Raw genomic sequence first — 15760 nt, forward strand, 5'->3', positions numbered from 1 at the left:
GGAGAAAACCATCATCATGGTGGAAGCCATTACTGTGATTATCTCTGTGGGTCCTGAAAGATGATGAGCCTCCAGAGCAGTCTTACAAGTGTTGCTCTATATCAAGAGAAAAATCCTTTTAAAACAAATTTATCTTTAATCCTATCCCAGTGGCAATAATATCACATCAGTCATCTTATTTGGCAAAATGGCTTGTTACACACTTTTGTTACCCACTTTCTAGACCTCTTTGAATACATTCCCTCAGGATTTCACACAGTTCTCAGATCCAAATTTGAGTCTATCCCACCTCTGTCTTTTAGAGCCACACGGGCTCACTCACATACTATTAATGCAAATAACTTTGTTAGTTTTAAATTTTTTTAATGGTTTTTCCTTTTGAGAGAGAGAGTGTGCGTGCGAGGGGGGCGGGGAGAGAGAGAGAGAGAGAGAGAGAGAGAGAGAGAGAGAGAGAGAGAGAGAGAGAGAGAGAGAGAGAAAATATGAATGGGTAAAGAGTAGAGAAAGGGAGAACCAGAATCCAAAGTAGGGTCCAGGCTCGGAGCTGTCAGCACATCACAGGGCTGGAACTTACCAACTGGGAGATCATGATCTGAACCAAAGTGGGAGGCTTAATGGACTGAGCTACCCAGGTGCCCTAACGTAAAGGACGTTAAAAATTAAGTTGCCACACCTGTGGCCATATGGATAGCTCTATTCTCAAGTCTCCTTAAAATTTATCTCACAAATGTATGCAGTCCCAGTTTATCTATTTCTCAAGGCTTTAAAATTTAGTCTCTGTTACTCCTACTTGGATTTATGATTATGCACCATGATTTGTGCATAGTTCCATAGATTTGTGCATAGATTCCAGTTGGAATCCACCAGGAAGTAGATGATACACTTCTTTCAATTCATTACAAGGTACAGTTATAATATGGGAGACAATTGAAAATCGCAGGGAAGATCAGATACTATGGTTAAATTAAGATGTTAGAGAAAAAAGATCAAGTGGTTTTTAAAGTTTCTGACAATTTATCTGTACTTTATAGGTAAAAAAAATTCGCATGATTTGTTTTGTTCCAACTGTAGTTCACAGTGTGGTGACTTTGACCTTGTTTGGGTATCAGGTTTGAACTTGGCATGCTATGGGTAGTATGGAAAATATGAGCTGGTTCAGTGTTGCCCTTGGAATAAAGAAAACGACATAGCAAGCAATACCATATGTTGTTAGCCACTGTCGATTCGTTTTTTCTTATCCGAGAAGAAACATCACAAACACACACAGTATTACAATGGACGGGGCCTTAGACTTTTTCAGGGTTCCATATTGTGCCTTTTTCTTTCTACTCATGTTGCTCTGGTCTTCTTGCCGTATTTCTACTAACTGACTTTTAGATCTCATGCTTTTCCATTAGGCCATAGGCTCTATCATCACTGACACTATAATATTAAATTAAAAAGGGCCCACTTTAAATCTTTGGAAGTCGCGATCCCACTTGCCCGTGGGCAGCACGGCCAGGACGCCCGCGCATGCCCTCTTTCTTGCTCTGGTCTTGGCGCTGCTAGCGGAAAGGAGCAGAGCGCGCGCGGGTGGGAAGAGCTCCTCGTCCACCAGGAAGACGCTGTTCGCACTGGGTAGGTAGGCCAAGTTGAGGCAGATGGGAAGCTGGGCAGGGCTGCCGACCCACTTGGGTTTCGAGTGGCCGTTCTGGGACTGAGGACTTTCTGGACAGGGGTGCCCGACCTCCCTTGTCATTGTGCTTGCTTCGGACGCTGAGCGGTCTACTGGCTCGGTAGGTACCCGCCAGCCCTGATTTTGGCACTGGGGGCGGAAGTGCCGGGGTTGAGGCGGGCCAGGGACTTCCGGTTACGACTGAGGCCTTCTGTTAGCCGAGCCTGCTCCGGCGGCGGTGGCGGCGGCAGCGCCGCCATCATCACCTGGGGGTCCACCCAACAAATGGGGGAGGGGTGGGCAGTGGGGTGGGGGGGAAACTTGAGTTGTCAGCGGGTCGCGGCGAGGGACCCCAAAGCCCTCCGTGTGGTCGGCCGAGTCTGCGGCGCCGGGGGCAGCGGGCACGGGGCCAGAGAGGAGCCGGGTGGGCGGGGACTCGCTGATGGGCGTGGGCGGTGCTTCCTCGGTCCTGGGGCATCGGTCCGGGGCCTCGCTCCAGGGACTAGGCGGTGGAGCTTCCGGGAGACGCAGGTGCTAGCCTCAAGGGCAGGGCCTTGCTTGCTGTGATCAAACTCGCTGGGCGAAAGGGGCTGAGCGCCGCCCCAGCCTAGGGCCGGGTAACAGGAGAATCCGCCGGCCTTAGGCATGGTGGTGGGTGGTGGCGGCAGCACCTCCCGGAAGGAATTGGACAAGGACTTGTCCACCTCGGTGGAGTCTGGGTAGCCCGCCTGGGCGGGCAGTGAGGGAGTGGTCACCCTATGATACAGGGCTGTTGAGCACTTAACTATATCTCAGGCTCTGTGCATGTGCTGTTTACCTCTTGTCGTTTCTCCTCATCCAAGGTATGAATTCATTCCAGATTAAGTATTTCTCTTCGTGTGTCTCCTAAGACATTTTGTTGCATTTAAACAATCAGTTTTAGTTTTCATCATGAATACCCAGGGGGAGCAGTTCTTTTTCTGATAGGATATGGCAATGAATAATACCCAAGTAAAACAGTGGATTAGTTATTTTACCTCAGTAAAATATTGGCCTGGAATGTTACAATTCAGGGTTTTCTAAGGAGAGAAAGTTGGTTTTGATGAATGTTGGAATCATCGTGGCATGAAGTTGTACATTTACATGCTAAAATATGCCATCTTCGGGTTCTTAATTTATTTAAAGTTATGAAAAATTAAAGTTCATAGAGTGCTATTAGAGTCTTGAAGAAATCAACTGAGACTCTTTATAGTAACAGTAATTACAAAGAAAACACTAGCATTTAGCACAAGGCCTCTCTCTAGTCCTCATCTTACCTCACAAGGAGAAGTAATTTCCGGTGCAGATTCTAGGACATTTTATTGGATCATAGTCATAGTGGTTAGGGCTTGCACAGAAGGAACTTCTCATCTGGGTATTTTATTCTTTGTTTAACTGCTCTTCATTACATTGTGTGGATGTGGTGAAAGTGCTGGAGTGCTCACATGTCACCCTGCCTCTGATTTCACTCTCCTTTCTGACTCTCTGGGTCTTATTTTCCTCTGAAACTGGGGATGTGTACTTTAGACAGGCCTTAATAAACAGAGATCAGAAAAATACAAAGCTTGTTTTGTGTTAAGGACAATGATTCTTGCTGGATCTATACACCTCCTATCTCAAAGTGACCTGCTTGCTAAAAGACAGATTTCTGGACCCACTCTTGAGTTACGGAATCACAGTATCTGGTGGTAGACAGAGGTTTCCCCACCCAGCATATTGCTATGTATGCTAAAGATTTTCATTCCTGGGTTAAGTCTAATAGCTGTTCTCAATCCTGTCTGCATATTGGAATTGCTATGAATTGAAAACTATTGATAGTGTGATAATATTCAAGAGAAATGAGCACTTAAAGTGAATTCCCCAAGTGACTCTAAAGCACTTACAGTTGAATTCATGGGTTGGGAAAGCAATATTGCCTAAATAGTGAAGTCTTACGTTGATTTTGTCTTCTTTCTGACCTCATGTTATGTGGGCTTAATCAGAGTTAGATTCCTATAGACTCAGTTCAGTCAGCACTTCCAACAAGAAGGAAGATGAGATGCATTTAGAATCAATAATAACAACTGGAATATTTGTGTTGTGTTATTAGCCTATGAATAAAAATGTGATCATCTTGAAGTCAAGTTAAATTTTGTACTAAAAAATGGAATAGGTTTTTTAGTAGTAACAACAACTAACATTTAATATTTTTTATTTTTCAATTGAAGTATAGTTGAAATACAATGTTGTATTAGTTTCAGGTGTACAACATAATTCTTTGACAATTCTATACATTAAGCTTTGCTCACCATGATGAGTGTAGTTACCATCCATCACCATACAATTTTATCACAATATTATTGTCTGTATTCCCTATGCTGTATTTTTCATTCCATGTGACTTATTTTATAACGGAGTTTGTACCTCTTAATACCCTTCACCTATTTTGCCCATTCCCTCAACCCCTTCCCTCTGGCAATCACCAGTTTGTTTTTTGTAATTATGATTCCATTTCTGTTTTTGTTTGCTTTGTGTTTTAGATTCCATATGTAAGAAATCATATGGTATCTATCTTTCTCTGTCTGACTTATTCACTTAGCATAGTACCCTCTGGTTCATTCATATTGTCACAAGTGGCAAGATACCGTTATTTTTTATGCCTGAGTAACATTCCATTGTATATATTTACCACATCTTCTTTATCCATTTATCTGTCTGTGAACATCAAAAATCCCCTGAGTTTTGAAAGATCATGATAAAAGTAGCACTTAAATTGAAAAGAAAAATTCTTTACATCCATCTTATCTATTTTGAAAGTGATGGAAATCTGATGCTTAAAGGCCTGGTTACCACACCTGATGCTGAGTGTTATCACTTTTATATTGCTAAGACATACTCAAAACTCAGATTAATGTGCTGTTTGTGTATCAGGACATCTCCTAAATGACTTCCTGGGGTATGGTGAGTCATATATTAATGGAATCTAGCTCAACCATCAGACATAGTGTGATAAAGGATGTATATTTACCTGTACAGTTACTGAATTGTCATTTTTAATTTGAAGTCTGTGGTGATAATAATTTTATTGAACCTGAGCATTTGTTTCATTGATGTGATGTAGTATTTTGGTTTTGAAAATAGTAATTATAATTTAGACTGAGGGAAAAAAATCAGTAGTTGTTTTATAATGGCGATTTTTGAATCAAATAGTCAAATCTCAAATTTTATTTTATTTTTTTAAGCTTATTTATTTTGAGAGAGAGAGAGAACACAAGTAGGGGAGGGGCAGGGAGAGAGGGAGAGACAGAAAGATAGAGAGAGAGGGAGAGAGTCCCAAGCAGGCTCCTCACTGTCAGCCCAGAGCCAGATGTGGGGCTTGAACTCATGAACCCATGAGACCACCACCTGAGTCAAAATCAAGAGTTGGACACTTAAATGACTGAGCCTCCTGGGTGGTCCCCAAACCTCAAATTTTAGTACACAACATATTTTCTTCACAAAAGAGATCGGTTTCTTAAGGATATTTGCCCCAAAGGAAAGGGGAAATGGACATGCATCAGTCTATTATCGTTTGCCTTCATTGATAAATAATGAGAGTCATTAAGATGTTAATTTGTTTTATTTGACTATTAATCATTTTATTACCATTAATCTATAAATGCTAAAGCAGATTAGGGTATAAATCAATGGATGGATAGGATTTTTATAATTAAGATGCTAAGCTTAATCAGAATTATGTGGTTGGAAATAATGCTAAATATAGTCAGAAATGCTTTGCATAATATAGAAAATATTACAAAGTGGTATGGTAAAGATACTTAAAATACATAAAAAATTTTGGGGGCTAAGCAGTATTTTAGGTGTATAAGATAATCATTTATAAATATGGCAGAATTGAGAAATGAGATTGCTTTAATGAGTGACTGTGAATAAATTGTGAGGCTTTAAGACTAAAGAGATTTTTGTTCTGATTTCATTCCCATTTTAGCAAATCAATCTAAATCCTATATTGGTTTGATTCAATATCTGTAGCTGTCTTCAAATGTCCTTGAAATTCATCCTCATCTCTTTTAATACATGGGCTGTCTTATTACCAACCTAAAGAACTTCTCTGACACTCCTCCACAAAAAACCTTCAATTTGCTCAATATTTAATTTTGTGATTCATATAATATGAACTCCATTCATTATCATTAAAGACTCCCCAGACTCTCTGTTTTCTAATGTACCACTAAATCTCACATGCTCTCTCTTAACCATGTCAGAAATATGCTTCCTTTGTTCCTGATTATTTGCCTTTGGTTACAGTACACTCTTAACCTCTCATCCACAGCCCTGACTTTATTCATATATCTGTTCAAAATGTTTCACATTTCCTTACTGGTTTCTGAATATCTTACCCCACTATAATGTTTTTGTTTTTTTTTTTTACTCTGTCACTAAAAGTAACTCTTTAAAAATTGCAAATCTGATCACAACTATCCTGTTTACAGCCTCTCAGTGACTTCAGTTATTCTTAGGATATAATTAGAAATCCATTATATGCCTTAGAAGGTCTTCAGTAATCTCATTTCTCTCATCCTCTCTAGACTCATCTCTTACCTTTTTACTTTATTCTACACATTTTTGGCCTCTTTGAATTCCTGTGATAGGACATAGTTATTCTCCAACTCCTTTGGCCTGGTATTTTCTCCACACCCTTGGTACCACATCCTTCTGGTTTTTTGTTTTGTTTTGTTTTGCTTCCATTTCTCCAGGTAGGAAGTAATTACAGAGATTGTATAGTTAGTGCTTTTAAAAAATAAATAACAGAGGGGCACCTGGGAGGCTCAGTTGGCTGAGTGTCCAACTTTTGATTTTGACTCAGATCATAATCTCATGGTTGTGGGATCAAACCCCACATTGGGCTCCATGCTGAGCATGGGGCCTGCTTGGGATTCTCTTTCTCCCTTTCCCTGCCCCTTCTGCATGTGTTTGTTCTCTCTCTCTCTCTCTCTCTCTCTCTCTCTCTCTTTCTCCCTCTCCCTCTGTCTCAAAATAAATAAACATGAAAAAAAAAAAAAGAATAGAGGACCTTTGGGCAAGGTGGAAAAATAGGAACTGAATTTACTCTGCTGCTTAAAACAGAAAAAAAATAGACAAAATAAAACATCTCAGGTGGTAGGATTTTCAAACAATCCTAAAAATCTCTATCACAAAACTTATGATTGTAACTTTGGCCACCTAACTATCTACATGTATTTCTTCAGTGATACCACATCAATAAATTTCATTTTTTGTATATTGAGATAAATCAAATTTTCAAAATGGATCTTGGGCTTATGTAAAGCCTAAAACTACAAGACTTCAGAAAAAAACAGGAGAAAATCCTTGTGATCTTGAGTTAGGCAAAAATTTCTGAGATTTGACTCCAAAAACATGATTCATAAAAATACTAAATTGATGACTTGAACTTCATCAAAATTAAAACTTTTGATTTTCAAGTGATATTCTTAAGAGACAGAAAAGACCAGCCACAAGCTAGGAGAAACTATTTACAAATTTGTATATTTGAATACATAGGAAGTATATTTAGAATATATTAAAAATACTTTCAGAACTCAGTTATAAGAAAACAAGCTACACAAAAAACTAGGGAAAATTTTGGACACTTTAATGAAGCAAATATATTCATGATGAGAAGCACAAAAAAAGAGGTTCAACGTTATTAGTCAATAAATACAAATTAAAACCACAATAAGATACCACTGTATACCTATCAGAAAGGATAAATTAAAAAGACTAAAGTTTGGAGAAACTAGAACTCTTATATTCTGCTAGTTGTAATGTAAAATGATATGACTACTTTGTAAGACAATTTAGCAGTTTCTTAGAAATTTAAACATACACTTACCATATGGTCCAACTATTCAGTCTTAGGTATTTATCCAAGAGAAATGAAAGCATAGGTATTGCACATGAATATTCATAACAGCTTTACTTTAATAGCCTCAAACTGGGAACAGTCCACATCAACAGATAAATGGGTAAACAAACAATGGTATATCTAAACAATTGGAATACTACTCAGTAATAAAAAGGGATGCATTATTGATACATACTACAACACAGATGGATCTTAAAATAATTATGCTGAGTTAGTGAAGACAGAAGAGAGTACATGTTATGATTCCACTTATGTAAATTTTTAGAAAATGTGAACTGACCTATAATAACTGCAAGCAAATCAGTGTTGGCCAGTGAATGAGGGTATATGGTTGGGAGGGAGGACTTAGAAAAGGACATGAAACTTGGTGGTGATGGATATGCTTATTATTTTGATTGCAGTGGTAATTTTACAGACGTATACCCATGTGAAAACTTACCAACTTGTGTTTAAATAGGTGACATTTACTATATATCAGTTACACTTTAATAAGGTTGCTTTTACCAAAAACACCCCAAAACCAAACAAACAAAAACCCCAAAAGAAAAACCCACACATATACACAAAATAGAGTATCCCTAATAGAACTTCCCTTGAGCTCCTTTTTAGCTTTCCAGAGTTGATGAGAGGTGCGATTACTCAGCAGACTGAGTGGTACACACCAAAAAAAGTGAGAGTCACAAACCAGTGGGTGTGAAGAATGTGGGTGCCAGTGGCTTGGGAATAGATCTGGGTTCTTGAGGTGTAAACTGGGAATTCCCAAAACCTTAAAAGTTGTTTTATCGGCTTAGGATTCTGGCCCATGGTGTCCAGTTACGCATTTCTTGAAATCAGTCTCCTGGTTTTGTGCCGCCAGCAATTCAGTGAGATTGCTCTGTACCCTGTTGTTCAGATTATGTATATAGCATTTAAGGTGGGTAGAGTATTGTGAAGTCGAATTTGTAATTGCTTTAATTGATTTTGGTAACTCTGGACAAGGCCTTCATATCATAATTTTAAATTAGTATTTTTTAATGGATCGCATGTACTGAGCATGCTTGTAAAAATGTCTTGATTATATTTATCATCTCTATGTAACCTGATGCAATTCTCATCTTAAACTTTGATGAAATTTAGTGCGATTCTATTATTGGAAGCTTAGAAAGCCTTTCTGTGTGATGAGCAATTAAATGTAGGACCAATGGTTTTGGTAAATAGACTACAAAATATGAAAACCACATAACCCCAGTAGTTATATAATACTAAACAAACTTTCTGAAACATATTTTTAGGGCTATACTCAGTACAAGAAAACATGGAATCAGCAGTTTTCTCATGGATTATTTTCTTGATGGCTTAATATTCTGGCCCTTGCATGACTGAAATTATAGTTAGAGTGCACTGGAATTTACATTGCTGTAAAATTCCCCTCCCTTCTTTTCCTGACTGTTGTTATTGATTAATATGATGGTCTATATCTCATGTTAGGAAGACATTTAGTTATTATGTTAAAATATCCAAATGCATTTTTAGACCACATAGAGAAAAATTAATTAGAATTTTTGGACCAAGGAGTAGTATTAAATATGTCTCCCATAAACATGAAATCAATATGATTATAACATTGCTCATATAGACAGTATTAGTTATTGTCTTCTTAATCAATGAGATTCACCTAACTTTAAATGATTTGGTGGGGCCATTCTGAATAGACAATAACGATTAGTCCTTTTTCTAAGGAGTATCATACATTTCTAAGTGGATTGTTTATATCTGAATGTTTGTTGCTCATCTCAATTCACATTATAAGGTTAAGATGTGGTTTTATTTTATGGTTTAATTTGTGCTCACTTACGCTAATTGAGGCTTGGACTAGTAGTTTGTAAGGAGTAAACAGACTATTTTTTTCAGATATTCATATTTTGATCATGGCTTAATTGTACAAACTGTCATTTTTGATATTGCATTGACCTTTTCCAAACATAGCTATTTTGTATAAAGATTTACCTTTTTTTAAAAAAATCATTTCTGCATCTTCTCTATTTTCTTCAGTTGAGGTGTGGCTTAAACTACTTTTCAGTGGAATAAATACTGTGACCTCTCAGGTAAGACTTCCAGACTTTCTCCATCAAAATCTTTGAATCTTAATAGGTAGAGTCTTATTTCCATATCATTTTGAAGTTTCAGTTGAAACAGTTCATTTGTCTCTTGAAGTCTGAAATGATTTTTCAGTTCTTAATTTTATTTAAATATAATTAAAATTTTTAATTAAAAAATGTTTATTTTTGAGAGAGAGAGAGAGACAGAGACAGAGACAGAGAAATAGAGCATGACAGAGGAAGAGGCATAGAGAGAGGGAGACACAGAATCCAAAGCAGGTTCCAGGCTCTGAGCTGTCAGCCCACACATGGATCTTGAACCCATGAACTGTGAGATCATGACCTGAGCTGAAGTTGGATGCTTAACTGACTGAGCCACCCAGGCACTCCTATAATTAAAAATTTTAAATTACTGTTTTCAACACTTTCTGCTTCTTCCCATCTCTCTGCCTTCTCTAATTAAATGCTTGACAGCAACACTACCTGAAATAAACACAATGCAAGCCACATAGGTTATTACAAATTTTCTGTACCTGTACCCTATAACAATTTGAGTCTAATCAAGAGACATAAATCACATATAGTTTAATATGAAGAATTACTGAGAAAGAAGAGTAACTATGAAGATATAAGGAAAACTGTAGAAGATACCCTAGACCTGAGGAAGAGTACTCAAGGAAGGATAATCTTGGAAAGGGGGCATTACTCCAAAGTTGAGGTTGCTGAGGGATTGTGTTCTCTAGAAATTTGGCTAGGGCAGAGTACCACCAGATATCCTAAATATCCATACTACTGATGACTGTGCAGCAAGAGCAAGATAAAAACCAAGAGCTCAGCATTCAGAATCAAGTAGAGGAGTCCTCTTCATCCCGCAGCATCTAACACCCTCAGACAAAGTTTGAAAGTATGTGGACTGTAAAGGCCAAATGCTTTAAGAATTCAGTCCCTTGCAGGGTGCCTGGGTGGCTCAGTTGGTTGAGTATCCAACTTTGACTCAGGTCATGATCTCGCTTTTGTGGGTTCGAGCCCTGCATCAGGCTCTTTGCTGACAGCTCAGAGTGTTGGAGCCTGCTTTGGATTTTGTGACTCCCTCTCTGCCCCTCCCTTGCTCATGCTCTGTCCCTGTCTATCTTTTAAAAAATAAAATAAAACGTTAAAAAAAAAAAAAAAGAATCCCATCCATTGTTAAGAACAAGTACTGGAGAGTGAATTTTGAGCTCAGAGGCAATAAATTGATAATTGACACATAACCATATATAAAATGCGTGAAATTAATTTTAATAATATATTGTATTTAATGCAGTATGTCAAAATAATATCATTTTAACAGTTAATTAAAATAAGCATTATTAATGAGATATGTTCCAGTCTTTTAGTACTATTTAAAATCCAAAGTATATTTTGTACTTACAGCACATCTCAAATTGGACACTAAATTTTCATTGGGTATACTTGATCTGTATTTAAATTTCATAAAACTTACAATTGAAAAAGAAGATTTATATACCCAAATTGTTTGAAATATACTTAAAAGTTTTCAAAAAATGTAATTAAGAACCACAAATCATTTTCCTTTAGCATTTACATTCATTTTGACAAAACTGATTCATATTTTTTAGAGGAATTGATATGAACTTAAGGGAAAAACATCAGTTTTTAAAAAATGTTTATTCTGAAAGGGAAAGAACATGACTGGGGAAGGGGCAGAGAGAGAGAGAGAGAGAGAGAGGGAGAGAGAGAATCCCAAGCAGGCTCTGCACTGTCAGGGCTTGATCCATGAACCATGAGATCATAACCTGAGCTGAAATCAAGAATTGAATGCTTAACTGACTGAGCTACCAAGACGCCCTGGAAGAACATCAGATTTAAACTTGTGTTTAAGTTAATTAAATTCTCTAACTCTTGTGATAATATTGAATTCAAGAATTATAAAATTTAAAATTAACTCTGAATTTATCAATATCAACAAATGTTATTCAAAATTTCTTAGACATTTACAGCCAATTTACATAATGCTATCAAAAACAATTAAAATGTTCTGCGTATAAATCCATGCTAGAAAAATATATAAAAGCATTATTGTTGACTATATTATGAAGTTTGAATTTTAACATAAATTCTCACAACTGTCTAACGTCATAAATAAGTTTTTCCTTTCCTTGTTGAGTCAGCTTTACTTCATTCATATGCAGGGTGGTATGGATTATAATTTGATAAGCAAGAAACCCACCTGGCTTTTAAAGAAAATATACTAACTTGAACATAACAAGCAGAGAGTCATCTTATGATGATAAGAGATCTCTGGGTCTTCTATCTTTCATAGACATGAAGCAGACAGAGAAAGTTATTCAGCTCTAAACACAGGCCAGAAGGCAAAGCCAATAGCCATGGTAAATCACTCTCAGGCAACTGATCTGGCTTTAATCAAGGAATTGATGAGTGTTTAGCTGTATTTCTGAGTTGTAATAGATCCTCGATTGCTATGAGCCTTCCTTACCCCTTCCTTCCCTTTTCTCCCTTTTTTTAGAGGTAAAATATATCTCACATAAAATTTACCATCTCACCCATTTTAACTGTACAGTTTAACGGTATTAAATACATTCATATTGTGCAACTATCACCACCATCCAGCTTTAGAACTTGTCTTGTCTTGTAAAACTGAAACACTATACCCATTAAACAATAACTCTTTAATCTCCCTTCCCTCAGCGCATGGCAGCCTCCATTCTACTTTGTGTCTCTATGATTTTTGACTATTCTGAGTACTTCACTTAATTGGAAGAATAAAATATTTGTCTTTTGTAACTGGCATATTTCACTTAGTACAGTGTTCTCAAGGTTCATCCATGTTGTAGCATGTCAGAATCTCCTTCCTGTTTGAGTCTAAATAATATTCCATTGTATTTATATATTATATTTTCTCTATTCATCCATTGATGAGTACCTGAGTTGCTTTCATGTTTAAGCTACTGTAACTAATGCTGCTATGAACATGGATGTACACATATCTCTTAAAGACCTTGCTTTGTATTCTTTTTGGTATATACTTGGAAGTGGAATTACTAGATCATATAGTAATTCTATTTTAAACTTTTTGAGGAACCATCATACTGTTTTCCACAGCAGCTATACATTTTCACCAACAGTGCACAAGGCCAGTTTCTCTACATCCTTGTCAACACTTGTTATTTTTTTGAGTTTTTTTTTGTTTGTTTTTAATAGTACCTATGCTAAAGTGTATGAGGTGGTAGTATCTCATTGTAATTTTCATTTGTATTTCCCTAATGATTAGCGATGTTAATCATCTTTTCATGTCTTATAGTTCTTTGTGTATTTTCTTTAGAGAAATGTCTATTCAAGTTCTTTGCCTGTTTCCAAATTGGGTTTTTGTTGTTGTTGAGTTTTGGGAGTTATCTATATATTCTGGATATTAATAAATTATCAGATATATGGTTTGCAAATATTATATCCCATTCTGTGGGCTTCTTTTGTAATCTGCTGATAGTGTCTTTAAATGTACATAATTTTTAAATTTTCATGAAGTCTAATTTTCTGTTTTTTATTTTGTTGCCTGTACCTTTGGTGTCATATTCAAGAAATCATTGCCAAATCCAATGCTGTGAAGTTTTTCCCCTGTGTTTTCTTCTAAGAGTTTTATAGGGCAAGGGCTTGCAACAGGGGGGTGGTACAGCAAAAATGGCCACCTGCCTCTTTGTCTACATCTTTGTGATTAGAAGCCGCAGTCAGCAATCAGAGCACAGATCCCTGATATTTGGAAGACAGGGGCCTTTTTACCCACTGTGGTTTTTGGAAACTGTGTATTAGCTGTTCCTGGAATGCCTGCATGGGTGCCTGTTATGTGGCTGGGGAATAGGCACCAGGTTCCTGTTATTGTGCCAAGAGCTGAAATTGACCAAAATTAACCACAGTTGACCTTCTAAGCCTTTTTGTAGATTGCAAACCCTCCTGGTCTCTAGGGTCCCAAAATAGTTGCATCAGACATATTTTGCTAGTGCTATTGTAGTCTAGGTGGGGACACAGGTTCCTGGTGCTTCCTATTCCACTATACTCCCAGAATCCTCTTGGAATTAATATGCCTTTATGATCAATCTCCTAAAGCAGTTGTTTGGACATAGGCCAACCTTAAAATATGCATGTTAACAGAGACTGTTAACATGGGCTAGAAAAGTGTGAATAGATCTTGGGAGATTTTAGCAAGTTCCCTTTTGGTTCGATATTAAAAATTATTTTGATATGGCTGACTTTTATGTGTAATGATGTTATAATAGTTTCCTTTGTCCGATATGACATTTAACCAATAAGTAGTTGTATTTATCAATCTGCAGAATAGAATCTATAATATCTAGTCATTTAAACCTAAAAATAGATGATAGTAATTGGTTCATAATTTGCTTATTTGGTGACAAGGTCTAAATCAAGCATAACTTCTCACTTTGTAGCAAATCATGTCATTGGTCAGGGAAAATTTCCTCTGTTTAAAAAAATCATTTACCCCATTTTATCTTCAATTTCCATCCTATGTTCTCACCCTGTTTGAGAACATCCTACTGTTTTTATTTATTCTTTTAAAAATTATGTGTATTGTTGTGGGGATTTTTAGCTTACATAAATTGTATCATTATATATGTCTAATTTTCTTATTTTCTTCTATTTAGCATTACATTTTAAGATCTATGTTACTTTTTAAATGCCTATTCAATATTTCCCCTGTTGCCAGACAGTGGTTTATAATAGGCATATGTACACTTTATCTGTCCTCTTCCCAGTGGTGGACTCACAGATCTCCTATTCCTTATCGTTGCGAACAGTCTTTGCATACCTTCTCTTGTGGATTGGATCATAAATTTTATTTAGCATAAAACAGTGCTGTTAAAACTGGATTTGAGATAATCTAACTTCATATATGTAACTTTAAAGACTCACATCCTATGCTTCTCCCTGGGAATTTAAATTAAAGGCCAGAGGAAGAAACCTTTTAGTCCCAAATTAAGGGGCACTGATTTTCCCACAGACTTACTAATGAAGTGAATCAAGCCATTATAGTGTGGTTTAAATTCTGTGTGAATATCAAGTATTGTTTAAATAGTCATTAAAAAATACTTATGGAAAGAAAAATTCTCCCATGGAAGTGTATGAAAATTGTTGCTATCATTATAAAGTCATTCAAAAGGAGCATATTATTTGCTATGCAGTCTATCATAAATTCTGACTTTTCCAAATAATTTTAAGTACTATGAAAGAATTGCCATTTTCTTCCCTCTAATCTTGAATCTTGGCATCTTTGCCAATTCTTCTGAACTGAATCGAGGTTATAATCCCCAAATAACACCATCCATCAAATTTTCAGACTAGTGGCTAACATGAATATGTACACTTGAACTACTGGTCAACGTTTTGTACTAGTTTTAGGCTAATTCACACTTAAATATCTAATACAATATAAGTCACTTTCTTCCTATGAACAATGATTAAACATATTGAATTTAAATACTTTTTCTCCTTTTAGACATTTAGGAACTTAAAATTCTTTGAAATCAATTTTAAGATTTTTAAGATTAATTTTGAAATAATAATAATAACAATAATAATAATAAAGTTAAGGCCTTATTTCAAGCCAAGAGTTTAGTATCATAGATTAAAAGTCATCACAAATTACTTGAGCTTTTTTTTTCATTGAGGTTTAGGGTCTTATCCCCACTTCTGGAATCTAAGTGAGCTTGGTGACTTTTCTGATCGGTACAGTATGACAATGTGACCTGTGTCTCTTTCCAAGCCTAGCTTTTAAGAAACTGGTAGTTTCCAATGATAATGTCGAGGAATGCTCATTGTGAGTGCAAAAAGCTTCCATGTAAGAAGACTTTGCTGGAGAGTCATGCTATGAAGAAACTCATTGGGCCACCTGGAGAACCGTATGGATGTCTGGTTAGCCTCTGGCTATCCTAGCCATTTCAGTACAGGTGTCAGACATGTGAGTGAAGAAACCTTGAGATAACCTCAGCTCCTCTTTCCCTATAATCAAATGAGAGACCCCAAAGAAGAGCTACTTTAATTGAACTCAGTCAACTCACAGAACAATGTGAGAGA

At 36.6% G+C, this 15760-nt stretch overlaps 2 pseudogenes; one reads left to right on the forward strand and one right to left on the reverse strand.

The window, feature by feature from the left end:
- Window positions 1-1435: 1435 nt before the first annotated feature.
- Window positions 1436-2301, reverse strand: LOC122213188 (annotated as a pseudogene).
- Window positions 2300-15760, forward strand: part of LOC122213189 — a 67881-nt pseudogene continuing 54420 nt past the window's right edge.

Source organism: Panthera leo, chromosome A2 (assembly GCF_018350215.1).
Source record: "Panthera leo isolate Ple1 chromosome A2, P.leo_Ple1_pat1.1, whole genome shotgun sequence".
In the NCBI taxonomy this organism is placed as follows: Eukaryota; Metazoa; Chordata; class Mammalia; order Carnivora; family Felidae; genus Panthera; species Panthera leo.